Here is a 14,654-nt window from a genome sequence, read left to right as displayed (position 1 = left end):
GAACACAGAAGTGTTGTACCAGTGAGGGGTTCCTTTTGCACAGAATAAGCAAATATTGCGCAATTCACGTTTTGGATGTTTTCAGCTGATAAATGGAGTATGGTTTGTACTTCTATTTATTTGTATTTCTTTTAGATTTATGAGAAATAAAAAAGCACAAATTAGGAAACTCTTATATCTAATTAATTTAAACATGATAGTCTTTTACTAACTTGTGAAGTCAGATTAGTAACAGCTAAATAAACCTTCCCAACCCGGTTCGCCCCTCTGACTATTATCCTCTTTTGATAGTCCAGGCAGGTAGTAATGACATTGAAGAGAGAAGCCTGAAGGCTATCAAACAAGACTTTAGGGGACTGGGACAGTTAGTGGATGGAGCAGGAGTGCAGGTGGTGTTTTCGTCCATCCCTACGGTGGCAGGGAGGGGTACTGAGAGGACATGGAAAGCCCACCTGTTAAACACGTGGCTCCGGGGCTGGTGCCAACACAGAAATCTTGGGTTTTTTGACCATGGGGCACTTTACTCGGCACCTGGCCTGATGGCTGCAGATGGGTCCCTATCTCTAAGGGGAAAACGGATCCTGGGCCAGGGGCTGGCAGGGCTCATTGAGAGGGCTTTAAACTAGGTAAGAAGGGGGATGGGGCTGAAACAAGGCTTGTTGGAGCTGTGCCAGGGGGAACAATAGCAAGGCCGGAGGATAAGGCAATGGCCAGCTGAAGTGCATCTACACCAATGCACGCAGCATGGGTAACAAACAGGAGGAGCTGGAAGCCATCGTGCAGCAGGCAGGCTACGACTTGGTTGCCATCACGGAGATGTGGTGGGACCACTCTCGTGACTGGAGTGCTGCGATGCCTGGCTATAAGCTCTTCAGAAGGGACAGGCAGCACAGAAGGGGTGGTGGTGTGGCTCTCTATATTAGAGAGTCTTTCGATGTTGTAGAAGTCAAGGCTGGGAATGACAAGATCGAGTCCCTTTGGGTTAGGATCGGCAGGAAGGCCAACAAGGGAAGCGTCCTGGTCGGGGTCTGTCATAGACCGCCGAACCAGGATGAGGAGACAGATGAGGAGTTCTACAGGCAGCTGACAGAAGTTGTGAAATCTTCAGCGCTTGTTCTCGTGGGGGACTTCAACTTCCCTGACATATCCTGGAAGCACAACACAGCCCAGAGAAAGCAGTCTAGGAGGTTTCTGGAGAGCGTGGAAGATAGCTTCCTGACGCAGCTGGTTAGTGAGCCTACCAGGGGTGGTGCCCCGCTAGACCTTCTCTTCACAAACAGAGAAGGACTGGTGGAGGATGTGATTGTCGGGAGCTGTCTTGGGCAGAGTGACCACGAAATGGTGGAGTTCTCTATTCTTGGCGAGGCCAGGAAGGGGACCAGTAAAACCGCTGTATTGGACTTCCATAGGGCTGACTTTGTGCTGCTCAGGACACTGGTTGGTAGAGTCCCTTGGGAGGCGGTTCTGAAGGGCAGAGGGGTCCAGGAAGGCTGGGCGCTCTTCAAGAGGGAAATCTTAATGGCGCAGGAGCAGTCTGTCCCCACATGCCCAAAGACGAGCTGGCAGGGAAGAAGACCGGCCTGGCTGAACAGAGAGTTGTGGCTTGAGATAAGGAGAAAAAAGAGGGTTTATAATCTTTGGAAAAGTGGGCAGGCCACTAGGGAGGACTATAAGGATGTAGTGAGGCTGTGCAGGGACAAAATTAGGAAGGCCAAAGCTCATCTGGAGCTCAATCTGGCTACTGCCGTTAAAGATAACAAAAAATGTTTTTATAAATACATCAACACAAAAAGGAGGACTAAGGAGAATCTCCATCCTTTACTGGATGCGGGGGGAAACCTAGTTACAAAAGATGAAGAAAAGGCGGAGGTGCTTAATGCCTTCTTCGCCTCAGTCTTTAGCGGCAATACCAGTTGTTCTCTGGATACCCAGTACCCTGAGCTGGTGGAAGGGGATGGGGAGCAGGATGTGGCCCTCACCATCCGCGAAGAACTGGTTGGTGACCTGGTACAGCACTTGGATGTGCACAAGTCGATGGGGCCGGATGGGATCCACCCAAGGGTACTGAGAGAACTGGCAGAGGAGCTGGCCAAGTCACTATCCATCATTTATCAGCAGTCCTGGCTATCAGGGGAGGTCCCAGTTGACTGGCGGCTAGCAAACGTGACGCCCATCTACAAGAAGGGCCGGAGGACTGACCTGGGAAACTACAGGCCTGCCAGCTTGATCTCAGTGCCAGGGAAGCTCATGGAGCAGATTATCTTGAGAGTCATCACGCAGCACTTGCAGGGCAAGCAGGCGGTCAGGCCCAGTCAGCATGGGTTTATGAAAGGCAGATCCTGCTTGACGAACCTGATCTCCTTCTATGACAAAGTGACGCGCTGGGTGGACGAGGGAAAGGCTGTGGATGTGGTCTACCTTGATTGACTTCAGCAAGGCTTTTGACACCGTCTCCCACAGCATTCTCCTCAAGAAACTGGCTGCTCCTGACTTGGACTGGTGTACGCTTCGTTGGGTTAGAAACTGGCTGGATAGCCGGGCCCAAAGAGTCGTGGTGAATGGAGTCAAGTCCAGTTGGAGGCCGGTCACTAGTGGCGTTCCCCAGGGCTCGGTGCTGGGGCCGGTCCTCTTTAATATCTTCATCGATGATCTGGACATTGAGTGCACCCTCAGTAAGTTTGCAGATGACACCAAGCTAGGTGCGTGTGTCGATCTGCTCGAGGGTAGGAAGGCTCTGCAGGAGGATCTGGATAGGCTGCACCGATGGGCTGAGGTCAACTGCATGAAGTTCAACAAGGCCAAGTGCCGGGTCCTGCACCTGGGGCGCAATAACCCCAAGCAGAGCTACAGGCTGGGAGAGGAGTGGTTGGAGAGCTGCCAGGCAGAGAAGGACCTGGGAGTGATGGTTGATAGTCGGCTGAATATGAGCCAGCAGTGTGCTCAGGCGGCCAAGAAGGCCAACAGCATCCTGGCTTGTATCAGAAACAGTGTGGCCAGCAGCTAGGGAGGTGATCGTCCCCCTGTACTCGGCTCTGGTGAGGCCGCACCTCGAGTACTGTGTTTTGGGCCCCTCGCTACAAGAAGGACATCGAGGTGCTTGAGAGAGTCCAGAGAAGGGCGACGAAGCTGGTGAGGGGTCTGGAGAACAAGTCTTACAAGGAGAGGCTGAGGGAGCTGGGCTTGTTCAGCCTGGAGAAAATGAGGCTCAGGGGGGACCTTATGGCTCTTTACAGACACCTTAAAGGAGGCTGTAGCGAGGTGGGGGTTGGTCTGTTCTCCCACGTGCCTGGTGACAGGAAGAGGGGGAATGGGCTAAAGTTGCACCAGGGGAGTTTTAGGTTGGATGTTAGGAAGACCTTCTTTACCAAAAGGGTTGTTAGACATTGGAACGGGCTGCCCAGGGAGGTGGTTGAGTCACCATCCCTGGAGGTCTTTAAAAGACGTTTAGATGTAGAGCTTAGGGATATGGTTTAGTGGGGACTGTTAGTGTTAGGTTAGAGGTTGGACTTGATGATCTTGAGGTCTCTTCCAACCTAGAAATTCTGTGATTCTGTGATTCTGTAAATAAAGTTTAATATTCTGGTAAGTCATACGATACATTACCTGAAAAGTTCTTGTCCACATTTAGACCTTATGACTAAGACTTCCTTATCTGATTTCTTTATTTTCCAACACAAGTGGAATATGGATAATACCTACCTTTTAAAGTAGTTTTCAGGAGAAATACAACTAGAAATTGTATTTTTATTTGCCATACAGAGTTTATATTTTGCACAGACCCTCACTGCACAGTTGCAATGTGTTTGCAATACTCAGGAATCCAAACTCGTATTGCAAGCAAGACCTGAATTGATACATGAAAAGCTGCTCAGTGCAAGTATGGTAAGAATCACTCCCTGCCCGAGCAACTTTTCAAAGCCGTGCTTATGTTCTGGCAAACCTCCTGCACCAGCCCCGCTTTCCGTAGGTGTGCCTTACTTCCTCTGCGGGTCAAGTCACACAGGGGAAGATATGTTTACACAAGAGATTGCTGCTGTGAATAAACTTCCTGCAGTCTCTCTCAAGGGATTTGTCTTCCAGTACTTGGGATGCCACGACTCTGAGAGAATGACAAGAACTAAAATAATTAGTGGGCTTTTTTGTTTTGTTGTGTTTAGGAAAAATGGCAATTAGGTTGCTATATTTACCTGGGTACAACCATGATTTTACTAATAGAATCAAAAATATTTTTTGAGCTAAGTATGTGCAAACTCATTTTTATTTTTTTTTTTTGAGTGCTCCAGACTAGCCCATAAATTCCTTTAAAACATATTTCAGCTTATATGAAAGCAGGGTTTTCTCTATCAAATAACATTCAGTAAATTTAAGTCAGGCTTTTGTATACATATCCTTCCTGGAATAACTTCCATTAGAAATGAATGGCTTCATCCCTAAGTGAAATATTTTAAACACAAAGGCTATGATTATCTCTAAGACCTTCACAGGTAATTGAACATTTCTATAAAAGCAAGTTAAATACTCCAAGTTCAACTTGCAAACGGTATTGCAAGATTGTAAAATACTTTTATACTCAGTTTCATCTTTTCAGGACCCTATGGGACTGAAGTTGTGAATTCATCATTCATGACAATTCATCATCATGTCCTCTTACCTTTCAGTGTTCATGCTTCTTACATCCATCTTTCTGCTTTACCAAAGGCAGTGCAAAATGTTGAAAGTATTTCTGTTTACCTCTCTGTTCCCTTTGTTGAGCATATGGGAAAAGAAAACAGCCATGTTGTACAAGTGGTGGGAACAGTGACAAACCTTGCTTTCAGGAGACTGCCTTGTCTTTATCTTTCCCACATCCTGTAGGATGAAATTAATTCCAAAGGCAATGAGAAACAGGAGAGAAGCATAAACAATTTCAGGTACTCCCTGCACAGGCTGATACCAGAGGTGAGTTTTTCTCTCCATGTGGAAGTGCCCTGCTGAAGAACAGCAGTTTCTTTGCACTGCCTGGCTTAACAGAAATCAGACATGAAAAGGAGTGCCCTCAAAATCCAGTGAGTGATGACATCGCTCACTGGGAGGCATCTGGTAAAACTGGAGCAGCACTTTTTTATACCAGTCCTTTCATTGCAAATATTCTTTTCTCTTTGATAGAAAACAAAACAAAACCCCTTATTAAGGAATTTATCATGATTTGTACCTAAAACTACCTCCACCTCTTTGGCTGTTACATAGCTTATAATACTTATTTCACAATTGCTAGATTGCATTTTGTCATAGTGCTGTGAAATACATTTGAAAACCTTTTATTGATGTTATATTCAATGTGATAAATTCAATTTTAGTTTCCTTCAAGCTAAATAAGAATCTTCGAAAATGTAAAAACAACAGGTAACCTGATCATTTGTTAGCTCCTTGTACTGAGATTTGCAAATGCACGGATGTCCCTAAGGTACAGCTGCTGAGGAAATGGGTTTCATATTTTAATGTATAATCTCCAACTCCCAGGCCAGGCATGGGCAGTAGGTAGGCATCGTGCTGGCACCAGATCTGCCAGCATGCTAAGATTTGCCTCAACTGGAGTCGAACATTACAGTAACTTAAATATGAGTTAAAATAATTGCACTCAGGAATCTCAACTCACTCCCATTTACATGAAAGACCAAAGATTGAAAGAGAACAGTCCTAGAAACACCCTTGAACACATTTCTTGTAAAGACTGGAAGGAGCAGATGGCTTTTGGACCCTGATGCTATCAGCACTGTCTGCATGATGAAGCACTATATCCTCACTTGTACTGATTGGGGTCAAATCAGCTCTAGCCTTTAATTCACCCTAACCACTAAGCATTTCTCCTAATTAGAAGATACGTCATTATCTATTTCTACAGTAATGATAACCTGCTGAACTCTAATGCATCAATTCCATCTGCATTGCCATGCATAAACTCAGCTATTTCACCACTCAGAATCAAGAGTTCACGGCAGTGCACAAACAGGGAACCAGAAGTTTATTACAACAGCCCTGCTCCACATACTGCAATGTAAATGGAGCAACACTGTGATTTTCTGCAGAATTTTATCACTGAGGAGTTTGTAAGGTCATTCCCATGAGAACCTTTGATAGGCTGCAGAGCCAAACACCAAATACAAAAACAGGAGCTCTGTTCTTCGGCTGAGAATTGATGGTCTTTCGTGAAGGACAGAGATAAAGGGCACCGAACAGATGCATTCCATCTAAACACCACATTTTAAGCTCCTGTAGGAGTTTATGCATTACAGACTGAACTCTGCTGAATTTGACACCTGGTTTTAGATCGGAGGCATTCAAGCACCACCCAACAGGTAACAGATGTGATTCTGGCAGCTACTATAAAGCTACAGGTGAGCCCTCGCAGATCTGCTGGCATCCCGGAGCACGGTGCGATAGTTCCTGTTACTCTCCCAAAGATGCCTTCTGGGCAGCTGAGCTGTGCAAGGCCCACGTGCCATGCTCACAAACAATTTAGAAAGTGCTGCTTATTTAAAGAGGATTTATCTCCTGATTCCAGTTCAATCTGCCACACACAGGAATGTTTTGTAGGAGAAAGAGGACAACAGTGGTGAGATTACTAACAGTAATCAGGTTTAAAAACAGTTTTCACAGGTCTACAGTTTGGAGAGGAATAGACTTTCTATCTCTTTTTCCTATAATTGTGCTCATTCGATACTCTTTATTGCCTTGCATTTTTCTCTTCATGCTTTTCTTCTTGGTTTCACGCCCAGCTGGCTGTTACCTCAGTAAGATGATGTGTGGAAAAAGCCTCAGGAACTAAGAAAATTGATTCAAAATTGCTAGAAACAATTGCATTTAATGCTTCAACTAAAATACAAAAGACTAAATTCACCTGGGAGGTCAGAATCTCTGCACAGTGAAGGTCTGCTGGTCTGCGTTATTCTCAACTAGAAAATTAGCAGCAGCCAGCAATGACAGGGTTTTAGAGAATATGGAGACCATTGCATTTGTTTCTGCCACTCGAGCCACTGCCCCTGCATTTACCTGCCTAAACAACGGCAAAGGAAGTACACACATCCCTCTAGCAGACACTAATTATTGCCTGTAACTGCTTTCAACAAAGTCACAATACTACAGCTTGCAGTATTTTACTGTGAGCCTGTAAAGCAGCCACAGTTCAGCAGAGCAGCAACCTCAACTGGGAAAAGGATTCACAGACTGGGAAAATTTGGGCTGGCAAACACTAACCCTTACCTATTAACTCATGACAGATCCCAGGTGTTTGGATGAGTTACAACAGAGCAGCAGAGCTTTACAGAACTTGCTTAGCTCTGCATATTAAGTGTGGCAGGAAAAAAAAATCTGCTCCACTCAGCCCTGTAGGATCTTGGTGGGAATATTCCCTTTCCTCACTACACAGCCCGGTTATGCTGGCAGAAAGGTCTGATCTCTAACACCTGGCTCAGGGTTGGCCTGCAATTATACCAGTGGCTAGGAAAGAGGATTAAATTGTTTCAGCCTTCTGGCTGAAACATGTTTCTGCTTACTTCACACGCAGCCTAGAAGTGAAAAGAGATGTTTCTAGCCTTTCATATCCAGCATGATCCACCCTGGAAATCTTTATCTTTTCCCAAAGGAAAGGCTTAGTAAAATTTGGCCTGACATATGAGACATGTTTCAATCATGTTTTTATTGCTAAGTTCTGGCAAGAACCTCAAATTTCATTTCCAGATTCAGATACTGGCTTCTGAAGCATCAAGAACAGAAGTCCTGTTTCTGGCTTTCCCCACCGCCAGCCAGTGACCGGCCAGTGAGGTACAGCTGGAGCCCCAAACCTCTGGGATTTTGCCAGTGCAAGACCAATGCAGAACAACAAGAAATGTGTAACGACAGACTGCATACATGCTCCCACATAAGGGATGCACCAGGGATGAATTTCCATAGGTAGGGATGTTAGATCAGTGCCGTCCAGTGATTCATTGTCAGCTGTCCTGGGCCCCCCAGGCCACACAGCCTCAGCAATACAGGAGTGTCATCAGTGACACCAGACAAGCCCGTTCTGCCCAGGCACAGCCCCGCTCTTGGTGTGCTCACACAAATTCCCTCTGTCCTTCACCCCGGCAGGCCACAGGCTGTTCCTGAGGCCCAGAGGAGCCCTGCTGGCTCTGCCTGCGCAGCTGGGAGCACACAACTCCAGTGCAAGGCCCCCAGAGCAACATACGGGAGCAAAAAGGGAGCTGTAATTGTCTTGGTAGATACCTTAAGGAGACTTTTAATACTGCAGAGTAAAAAAGTATACAGTACAGTCTCCTGTAATACAATCATTGCTGAAAGTTGATGAGAAGTGCAAAGTCACGTTGAAATAGATCTAGCAATTTGGTCAATACTGAAGCTGCTTTTCCAGATGAGTGCGTATTCCAAAGCTGTCATTGTCACAGTCCCATTCGGACATTCGTCACGGGATTATCAAAGGGGTTTTTTAACATTTCTATCAATTAACTAGCTACTGTTACTAATCGCTGGCCTTTTCTTCTCTCCAGCTTTTCATTAAATGCAGGGGGAACAACTGCTTTTAAGTTCTGCCTACAGAAGGGCTGAAGGCTGAGCCCATGCGGGGCTTGGCTGCAGCTGCGGGTGTGAAGGACCCAACTTCCTGCACTGGGGATGGATGGTGGAGCCTAAACCCCAAAATGAAACAGCTTAAGTTCAGCTTCTAAGAAGTCGAATTGCTGCACTTGCCAATTCACTTTGGGGCGGGGTGGTTCTTAGTGGTAGCTGGATCTAATTAAAATGGCATTACAGAGGTATCTTTGGTTGGTTTCCCCGGGGAACACTGCTTCTCAGGAGCTAAGGGGTCTTGGCATATCAGCATTAGGTCGGTATTTTAACAAAATAGCTTGTTCACTTCGTATGAATTATCAAAATAATAGGTTGTTTTCTAAAAACTTAGAATCTGTGTAGAAATTGTCTCATTTGGAATTAGCATGAAGCAGGAGACAACTGCCAGCTTAGACAGCAAAGCAAGATGATGTGCTTTGTGTCTGTGGGGCTTCATTGGTTTAGAAGGACCGTATGCCATGGTTGCCTGCTGTAGTACCAAGAAAGTAGGCAGAATGGCCCAAGAATTCAGCTGTGGCCTTGTGGTCTTGTGTCAGAAGCTAGCAAGCTTTTGGCCTGGAATGTCATACTCGGCTACCAAGTTTTTTATTGTCTAAAGAAAGGATTCAATAGGTTAATAGTCCATTAATGCAAGTATTTAATTATTCCATCTGCATTCAGCAGGCATAAGAATGGAGACGTTATGCAGAGAGTGCATAAACAACCTTCAGCAGGCAACATAAGCACAGATTTATAGAGTCACAGAAAACTGCACTACAAGGAATTTTAGATGTCACTTAGTATGTCCCAGTAACCCCTAAAAATGCTATTTAAAGCACTCCTGACAGCACCTGGCTTTGTGGAATTTGGACCCGGCCCTCAGCAGCTGGATGTGGAGCCCCCTGACAGTGACCATCCCTACAGCCTGTGACCTTCAGCTCCTCGTCCCCTCCACCTGCTGCCTCACCAGAGGCAAAGCCCACTGCTCCTGGACTGCATGGCCACCTCCCCTGCAGGAGATCAATTAGCAATAACAAATTGCAGCTATTCCTGCCACTCCAAGAACTCTAACAGGTGTGCATTTACAGGACTGGATCTACAGAACAAAAGGCCTGAGTGGAGGAAGCTGCTTTCTTGGTTAACGTGCAATGATTGAGTTCATTGCAAGAGTATAATAATAGGGAGGAATATATAAGCTTCACATAAAACAGCAACTGATATGAAAGCTCAGCGGCAGCTGTCATTTGTAGAAATACAGAGGGTGTATGAGACTTATTAGGATACAAAAGATGGTATCTTGGACAAGAGCAGGCAACCTTACTCCATCATCTGAACCAATTGTTCCTTGGAGCAAGTGCTTATCTAAAGCCTGCTAAAGAAAAAAGCACAATATGACATCTAAGTATGATATTACACCCCCATAAATAGCTTCAGGTCAGGGTTTGATGATGTCTGTCTGCTTCTTGTATGACTGAAATGATGGCTTAGCCTGGGACTCACATATTAGGTTTTCTTCTTTTCTTGGCTTGGCTGAGATTTTAAAAATGAGAACCTGTGCTTAACTATTAAATACATTAAAAATCAGTTATCTCAAGACTTAAGTACATTCATGTTTAAATAATAGCTACCATATGATTTAAATTAAAATTGCACCTATACTTGGTTAATTAGATAATGGAAAACTTTTTGTACTTGTAAGTGTACTTATACTTCTGCATAAAGTCAACCCTTTGTGTAGAACAGAAGTCTGTTTCATATCAACTATTTGATATCATAATTAGGACACATTCAAGCAGAGAATTACCACACAGTACCAATGCCATCAAAAAAAAAAAATCAAAGCCTGAACTTCACATGAACAGTTGCAGTAACAGATAACAGCACAGAAAAAAAATGAAAGTGGTTAAGTAGACTATTCTTCAAGGATTTCTACATTATCTTCTGATTTATTTTCTTTTTGTTTCTCTAGCACAAAGCACAGTATGTATTTAATATTTTTTAATTGGAATAAATGCTTCAAAGCAATGTAAGGTTTCTAGAGTTTTGTTTGACAAACATCAAGTTATTTCAACTTAATTGCTGTAGTTTATTATGGCATTTTTTACACTTTTTATTCAGCCTTGGTTATTGACAGTAATATACCTATTCTTATATTTCTGCTTAATCTTGACAGACTTGTAGATGTACTAATTTAATTTAATTATTTGCATTCCTTTACTGACTTTAAACTTAGAGTTACTAGACACTTCCCAGTCAACGGGATGCTTGACAGCAACCCCATATACCATGGAATAAATCCAATTCAGTTAGCCACTGTTGAGAAAGAGTTTCAGGTTGCTTTTGACATAGATACTCTGGCACCAGTAACTGCACAGGCTGATCGCAATTCAGTCTTGAGGCAGGGATTTGTGTGCTATACTGTTTCAAGCTGCCAAAGCAGAATGGATATAGCTTTTGGGGTATGTCCTCATGATGTAAGAACAGCAATAACAGAAGTAGCTCTAACATTTCACCTAAATCGTAGCTACTGAGCTACAATTTTCTAAGGAGCCTGTGGAACGAAAAGGGAGTATGATAAGTCCATGAACATGTGCTGAAATTCCTTGCAAAACTGAAGCTTCTTTCAAAAGTAAGAGATCCCACCCCAGTTTCTCCCCCACTAATTTCCAGAGAGCAGGATATACAGCCTTAAAAAGGAAGCCCTGTTAGTATTACTGTGCAGTCTTAAAGGTTAGCAGTTACTTCCAGTGCCTGCATGGACAAACATTTTGCAAGCAAACCAAGGAGCACACTTGCACTGCAAAGGCTTCACCCCGTTTCCTTCAGGAATATTGGTTTGGATGGGCCCACAGTGTTAACTCCACCAGGAGAGGTTTTTATTGCTATGTTTGTATGCTTTTCAGTTAATATAGCTGCACATTAAAGCAGAAATGGAGCACAAACTTTTCTTTCTAGGCCTCAGCACTGAATGTTTGCCTAGGGTCTAAACTATTGTTTACAGCATATTTGCTTATGCATGTGAAAACAGCCGCAGTATACAAGGCCAACTTCTCAATTAGTATCAAAGCTAGTTCTCCCCCGTGTAAACATGCCTCTGATGAGCAGACCCTTTCCTTGCAGAAAGCCTGAGCTCAGAAGTGTTCTCCCACCCCCAAGAGGCAGGGAAGTGTAGGTCTAAAGATGACAAACTGGAAAATATGCACCAGGAATTCACCAAGACATTCACCAAGGCCAGGATCTGCCCCTACCCTGGCACAGATTTGGAGTAAAGCTGGTGGATTTGCAACCTCTAAGTAAAGGGACTGGAGGTTGCCCCCTTTTTTGTTTTGGCACATTCCCGGAGGGTTATTAGCAGCAGGGGAGAAGTGCAAAGGGAGTAGGAAGCTGTGATCCTGGCTGTGGCACTCACACACACACTGATGCTGGATGGCAAAAGCAGCATGTGAGCTCCTGTGCCACCTGAAGAGTGGAACAACAGCACGAAGAGAGGCATGCAGGCACTTCCAGTGAGCAGAGAAACATCACCAGCGCCCTGAGAGCACGCTCTTAATGTCAATCCCTGCAAATGAATTTATAAAACACAATGAAAATCTCAAGGGCCTTTTAGGCTCCTTGAAACCCTACTGAGATATCCCCAGCTGTACCAGACATGTAACACATGACTTTCTGTTGTCTTCTCTGTTTCTCTCTTGCAGTGGCATTGAAAGCATCAGCAGCACCCATCAGAGTAGCCCTGGTCCACATCAGTCAAGTGGCAGAGGGGTTACAGGCTGCCAAAGGGGGCCATGCAGCAGCCAGCCCCACATCACTCCCATTTCGGAAGGGATGCATTTTTCACTCTCATCAAACAACAGCATTTACATACGTGCTAGTGGAAAGATAAATCCCACGTGCAAAGTCCCATCCAGGTCTGCAGCACTGCCTGCGTGTTGCTTGCCATCGTTACGACTTCTCCCTGGCAGAAGACTCCTCTTGTACCTTCCTGAGAGGGAAGAAAGTCCCCTGCCTGCTGCAGAGCTAGGTAGCAGGCCCACGGGGGTTAACTGATGGCCCAGGGAATTGATTTGTCAGCAGCGATACAACAGCAGGATGCGCTGCAGGATGACACAGCAGAACCAGAACGAGGGAGTCGGACCCTGAGGGATCTAAAAGGAATTTTCCTGGCCTCTGAGCACCATAGGTAGTTGTCGAAAATACATTTTAATGTGCTCATGAGACTGAAATGGATCTAGAAGTGGAAAATTCCCTCACCTGTGAGGGCATCCAGCAAATTCTGCAGCAATAAACAAAATGCTTTCCGCATAATCGATACACAAGTTGAACTTGTAGGCTCTACAGAAATGTCCTTCTGTTTAATATGAGGGAGAACAGTTACAGGACCTTGCTGGAAGAAAAAATGTTTTTTCCTTCAGTCTGTGACAGCCTACTTGGTTTCAGCCTGGGCTACAAAGCACCTGATGCTGCTGCTGGCCTCCTCCTTCACTGCACTGTGCATTAGTTCATTAATAGCCTGATACATGCAGGGTGGTAGATACATTTCCAGGTTTATTCTGCCCAAATATATGACACCTCCTGGAAGTTGCTTGTGAATATCCAAAACCCAAATTCAGCCTGTACAATAAGTCCCCAGGGCAGCTGACCTAAACCGACCAAAGGGGTATCTCCCACCCCATGTGAGTGGGAACCTTTGCTCCCACCCCTCACACCCCTTTTCCCTTCAGTGAAGTTCCCTTTACCACAACCAGGGAGCCTTTTTCTTTCCCAGCTTGCTTGCTTTCCCCACTGTCCCTTTGAGGAGAGGGAGTGAGAACATGCTTGTGGTGGAGCTGAGCTGCCAGCAGGGTGCAACCACCACAGCCCACTGAAGGAGTGCGCTGTGCTGCTGCTCCCCAGTTCCTTCGCTGACATTTGTAGCTAAATTACCAGAGCTAAGTGGTGGTGCTGTAATTACAGATTAGGAGCTTTTCCTACTCAAAATAGCCCTTTTCTTCCTCTTACAAGTCTCTCAAGCTGCACAATAGCCTGAAGTAGATCGTGCGAGTTCCAGCCCGGAAATTCTAAATGAACAGAATAGCCATTTCTAATTGTGAGTTAAAAAAAAAAAAAAAAAAAGTTGATTTAAAGGACTCCATGCCACCGAGTCCTGTTACATGCATCTACCTAGCCCCACGCTGCTTTGTGCCCAGCTCATATAAAAGCTGATTCATGGCAGTACCTGGAAATGAGATTAAGACTTCCCATTGCATCCAACCCCCTTCCCTTTGCACCTGGGCAGTCTTTTTACTGCAGTTTTAAATGACCGTATGGCTCTCATACAGCAGGAACCAACGCAGGGCATTTTTATGGACTGCCTTCCAAACAGAAGAATACTGCAGAGCTGTTGAAGTTTCCCAATGTATTTTCTGGGGGTGCTGATGGGATGTCAGGTTTTAAAGATTTCTGGATGAGTCATTTCCAGCTACACCAGTTGCAAGCACCTCAATGTAGTGATTTTTGCCTCAAGTGACAACAGATAAATTGCATCAATAACCTGACACTGTTACGGGCCTCACCTGCAGAGGGATACTAGGGTATGTAAGCCTCTAGCACAGATGACAGAGTGCCAGAAGGACCTTAAAAACTCCATATTGAGAGAGACAGACTGCACCTGAAACAGCAGAGGCAGATCCTGGGCTATATTTCATCGACACTTTACGCCACGGGCACATGAGACTCACTGCGGTGTGCAGCCAGCTGTGCCTGCAGGGAAAGCCCGGGGTCAGGCCAAGGTGACCCCACAGCAGCTTAGCACTGGGCATGCCCCCAGTTAATCTGACTCTACCGTGACATTATTAACATGTAACTGCCAGGAGCTCTGCCTGCTTGCTAATCCCATACCTGGCACACAGACCGCCAATCAATCATCTTCATCATCTTCTCATCCTGGGTGATTTTAGTAGCAAAATGGTTTTTTCCACCAGACATTTCTTACAGCTCTTCTTTAACTCCAGGCCCTACCCATGCCTACTGCAGCCAGCAAAAGGCTCCCATTGGAGTAGTTCCTTTGAAGTTTTCTTCCATAGTCAATTTAG

At 45.2% G+C, this 14,654-nt stretch overlaps 1 long non-coding RNA gene across 2 annotated transcripts in view; it reads right to left on the bottom strand.

Annotated features, from left to right (window-relative positions):
• The window catches only part of LOC137859559 (uncharacterized), a 100,160-nt gene that overhangs the window by 18,986 nt on the left and 66,520 nt on the right, over window positions 1-14,654 (bottom strand). The window lies entirely within an intron of this gene.

This window comes from Anas acuta, chromosome 7 (assembly GCF_963932015.1).
Source record: "Anas acuta chromosome 7, bAnaAcu1.1, whole genome shotgun sequence".
NCBI classification, from domain to species: Eukaryota; Metazoa; Chordata; class Aves; order Anseriformes; family Anatidae; genus Anas; species Anas acuta.
This window is presented reverse-complemented; position numbering and strand designations above follow the sequence as displayed.